Consider the following 5565-nt stretch of genomic DNA (forward strand, 5'->3'; position numbering starts at 1 on the left):
CAGGCAAATAAACGTATGCCTATTTTTTATTTTCAAAACAAAATATTTTTAGAACTCGCTCTGAGGCTTCAAAGTTTCCTGATTTGAAGTAAAGAAATCCTGACACCAGCTACCGGTTTAACCCAGAGTGCATCTATAGATTTATTAACTGATTATTACTCGACCATTCAACTCATTGTCAGTCACCGCAGCTTGGGATGACAACAAATACGGTGTACAATGAGCGGACCGACCGAGGGTCAACTTTTTTTGCAGCCGTCCACCTGCAGTCCCTTCAGCCGGTGTTCAACTTAAATGCATCATTTTTCATAAGCTTTTCTTACGCTTTACTCAATTTAAATTATACTTTTAATCATTTTTTTTTAGAAATCTATTCTTAATAGTCTAAAAAATGTCTCTTCAAAATGTCAAGTTACACAAGTATATCTGGGGGTCACAATGAGTCTCCAAAAATTGCCATTTTATGCCATTTTTGATATGCCTAAAACTTTTGCATAATATTTCTGAGATATAAAATGGCGATAAATGCAATGTTCATTGATAAGTGAACAAGTATATTAAATATCAAATAAATTGGCTTATAATTTTCTGTCCAAAATCCAAGAAATAAAAATTGGAAAGATTTTACGTGTTAAACTCCATAAGATATAAAAATGGCCAGAGCGAGTTCTAAAAATATTTTTTTTCGAAAATAAAAAAATAGGCATACATTTATTTGGCTACTAGAACGGTTTGGCCAACAAGCCCGTTAAAAATTCTCAAATGTGATTTTTTGGGCCACACTAATATATATATATATATATATAATGTCGCAACCGCTCGCGCCCTACTCCCCTGAGAAACTGTGTGACAAGCAGTTTTAGGAAGGCTGAGAACGGGTTGACTGAATGCGAGAGTTTGATGTAAATTTAAACATATTTTTTTCTTTTTTCCATACAAAATGTTTGTGAGGTTATATTATCAAAAATATATTACATTATATATTATGTATTGTGTAAGCTGTCGTTCAATAAATAAATGATAAATAAATAACTTAGAATGTTTTAAGAGGTAGGTTATAATTTTTTATTTAAAAAAACAAAACAAAATATTTAGCTTTGTCATTGTCATCCTAATACGCAGTATGCACCTGTTATCAAGAGTGTGCACCTGCTCTGTGTAATTCCGCCGCAGGGGGCTATCTTTATTGCCTAATAAATAAGTTGATCAGGATATCAGACTACAGTACTTTCGTCATCCCCCACCAATTTCTACGCGGCACTAGTATTGAACGCCGTCTTTACTATCCTGCCGGAAAACATCGATTCAGGACTATGAGTTTAACCCCCTCAGAATTCAGAATCTATTTCAACAGTTAACATATCATAAAACACGTCCCTAGTACTCTGACTCTTGAGTACTCTTCTGAGAGTACTGAAGCAATTTGCACAAGTAGGGTGGAACGAGAGCCTGTTATGAGATTCAGGATATAATTTCTAATTTATTTTTTCCATCACACACGGTAAGACCGGGCTAAGCGTCAGATTTGTTTAGTGTTTTCTTAATATATTACCGGAAGAAATGGTAATTGATCGAGTATTGAGCTCCGGCAAATTATGCCGGATCTAAATTTTCCAGTGCGGCAAATTCGTGCGCCAACCAATTCTCTCATCTGGCAAGATTTTTTTAAACTTCAGCTAAATAATAAAATACTTTACTTTTTATCTGAAACAAGAAAGATTAATTTTTCAATACACACAAAATATCAATTAATTAAAAACAAAAAATACAATAAGCAGTGCTCCATACTGTCCATAATACATATTATATTTCATCAATAACACTTGGTAAAAAATTCAAAAATTTGGTTGAAAGTTACAGTACCTTGTTAAAAATTAATTTGTTCAATTCCTTAATCGAAAATTTAACTATTTTGTTGAAAACTCTATTTCATGTTAAAAAATAAATTTTTTATCTGAAAATTTAACTATTGCATTTTGGTTAAAAGTGTATCTCTTATGCATGGAAAATACAAATTTTTGATTGCAAATTTCATGTATTTTGTTGAAAATTCATCTTTGTACGCTAAAAATTTAGCCTTTTCAATTATTTTGTTAAAAACTCAACCATTTTGTTAGTCAACGTGAAATTCGTGTCACACACATGTATTTTTAAAAGCCAGGCACAAATATAATGTTGTATAGTTAATACATCGTGTGAAGTATTATATAAAATATTCATTTTTTTATACAAAGTTTCTATAAAATAAATGAATATTATATATAAAACTTCACACTATGTATAAACAATATATAATTTTTCCATCTGGGAAGGGCCATCTGAAAAAGGGATTCAGGATATGACCAATCACTCTTCCGCGACTACTCACTGCAATGACACGTATATTTTGAAGGGCAGTCTAGGAAAGGGGTTCAAGATATGGCCAATCACGCTTCTGTGATCCGTGACTGAGACGTCTATTCAAATTATGACCTGGAAAAGGAGCAATTTCAGGGGCAGATTTTAAAATTTATTTGAAATTAAATAAAATAATAACATTTTCATTAATCTTGGAATACCTTTTAGCAAATAGTAATAAGTGCATTAATATGGGCAATGGTGGGTCAAAAATAAAATATTCTGGAATTCGAAATCGTCACTACGCGAAAAAGTAGATTATTTGGATCCTAAAAAGTTGAATTAATTTGAAATAAATATATATGCAGGAGGGTGGTCCAATTTTTTCATGGAATTTTCATGCATAATCGTTTCCAGATTTTTTCAAATCGAAAAAATTCTTTTCTTTAATAATGTTTAGATCTTTCGCAAAACTCATGAATTTCAACACGTACTTCCCTCAAGAAAAATACTTTTTTTTTTAAATTTTATCAAGAAAGTTATAGATCACGAAAAGAAATAAAGATTCATTTTTTAGTGCCATGGAGATTAGGAAATTTATTTTCTTGAAGACGGTCGTTTCCGGGTTTAGAAATTTCCTGGTTCACATCTTTTCCGGGATTTTCAAGTGACATGAAAAATTGTAGTCGCTAAATATTATTTTGAAATTTTTGTAAAATTGACCTCGAGATTACACGATCAAATCAGTGTTAGTATCAATTTTCGTTTTTCCTATCCGATTATTTCGTGATATTGCACTTGAATATTCCTCTATTTTGAATTTTCAAACTTTTACTTCAGATTCGTAATCAGCAACCCAAAAAACCCGGAAAAAATATAATATGTTAAGTTAGAATTAAAATCAATTAATTAAAATGATGAAACATTAAAAAAACTCCCGAAACCCCATTTTGAAACCACAAGACTATTTTTAAATTTTTTGTTCGCTATATTGGATCCGCCTTTAAATTTTTTTTTAATTTTTAAAAATTGACACACTGGGAGAATACGCATTTTTTCAAATTAAAGTTCACTGAATTTCAAAAAGCACCTTGGTCAGAGATTTTTTTTTTTTTATTTATTATATGTTTACTCAAAGTAAGATAAAATCGAGATTTTTCACAAAATAATTATTTACTCTTTAACAACGGTTTGCATATAATGAAAATCATATCAAATCAAAGCAAGAGTGCTCCCAGAATACAGATTATTTAATTATTATATGTTTTTTTTGCCCTCAAACTAATTTAAAGCATTTTTACCCAAGAACAATTTTTTCGACAAAAATTACAACATATGGTTATTTGTTTATTTAAATTGTTTATAATAATTAATACATACAACAATCAATCAAATACTAATAATAAATAAGCGAATAGAAATTCAAAAATCTCTCACCAATGTGCTCATTGAAATTTAGCGAACTTTAATTATTTTTTTAACTGCAAATCAGAGCAAAATTGAAGGTTGTAGAATTCTTTGAAAGAAAAAATTTCTTTTCCTTGCATTGTGCATCATTTTAAATTTAAGTATTTTTACTTCAGGTTCGCAATAGCGTCCCAAAAACCTCCTAAGGACCCATTTTGAAGCCACAAGGCCCCTTTTTAATTTTTAGTCGCTATATTGAATCCGCCATTTAAAATTTTTCAATTTTGACTTAAGAATCGTAATTAAGGACCCAAAAACTTCCTGAAAAAAATTAACAGAAAAAAATAATTTGAAAAAATCTAGTGAGATTCTTTTCAAATCATTCTCAATTCGTAAATATGTGAATGATTAATTTAAAAAATCGTATTGTCTACGTAATTTTCTGACTCTTTGAAATAATAAAAACCAGTTAAATAAATATTTATCTTAAAGTGGAAACCTAATTGGAGGATTCTGAATTTATTAGAGAAGATAGATTAGAATTGGCTTCTGCTAATATATTTCGAAAAACCAATTTATCTTCTGAAATCCGTCTGATTCTGGGAATTATAAATTGAAATTCGGAGAATTGGGGGCGCTTTATCTCCATCATCATAAATATTTTATCCGAGGACAAAACCATGTTTCTCATTTCTTTTAAAACGTATATTATATTTAATCATTTATCAATAAATGGAATGTTTAAGGTCGAGCAATATCAATTACTGAGATATTTCTGGCCAAACGACAATTACCAAAGTCACAAAAAGTACTTATAAATGAGTTTTCTGGCCTACTTGTGAGATGTTTGTGGCAATAACTTTAATATCTTTAGGAGAATAAACTTGATGACATTCATTAACCTCGTTAATTGCATAGTCAAATCTATGAAATATAATATACTTTTCCTTCTTGCTTTTGTGAATTATTGATAAACGATTTGGGTCGAGTAAAAGCTAAATTTTACTTCTAAATATCACAGAAATAGTTTTATTTTATCAGCAATCATTATTAGAATTATCTACAATTAGTTTTTAATACAATGTATATTAGGGTGGTCTACATTTTGTTGTTGTAATTTTTATGCATATCTCCCGGGAATTTGTTTTAATCCACACAAAAATAAATCTATGTTTTTGTTTTTGAAAAAATGACATTTAGAGGTGGCTCAAGTCACATGAAGTTCAGCACGTTTTTTCCATAAAAAATATGTAGAAAACTCGACATTTCTTTTCAAAATTAACTATACAATGCGAATAAACTATTTTTTTCAAATATCACCCCCATGAGTTTGTTCTATAGGGTCAAATGGGTTCTAATGTATAAAATGCTACTTTATACTGATATTTATATATTTAAATAAATATTGTAAACAATTTATTATTTTTATTTAAGCTCGAGAAGAAATCTATTCTTCATGAATAATTTTATGCAAACAGAGCATGATAAACTACTTCGCTTTTCGGCTCAATAAAGATTTAAAAAAATAACAATTGAAAAATTGAGAATCACCCACAAATTTTCGATTTGGGCAATATGATTTATTTTTTCTTCAGTATTTATAATTTAAAATTTTGCAGGTATTTATAAAAAGTATGGTTTGCTAAAGAGATGTAAATATTCATCAAATTTAAAAATTATCCAACTGATACTTATCAAAAATAGCTTTATCATACCCTCGATACGAGGGTAGTTCAATAAGTCCTTAGAATGAAGTATAAAAACAATTTTTTTTGGGTAAATTTTTTTTTTATTTTTCAACATAATCTCCTTGGAGCTCTA

Source organism: Belonocnema kinseyi, chromosome 2 (genome assembly GCF_010883055.1).
Source record: "Belonocnema kinseyi isolate 2016_QV_RU_SX_M_011 chromosome 2, B_treatae_v1, whole genome shotgun sequence".
NCBI classification, from domain to species: domain Eukaryota; kingdom Metazoa; phylum Arthropoda; class Insecta; order Hymenoptera; family Cynipidae; genus Belonocnema; species Belonocnema kinseyi.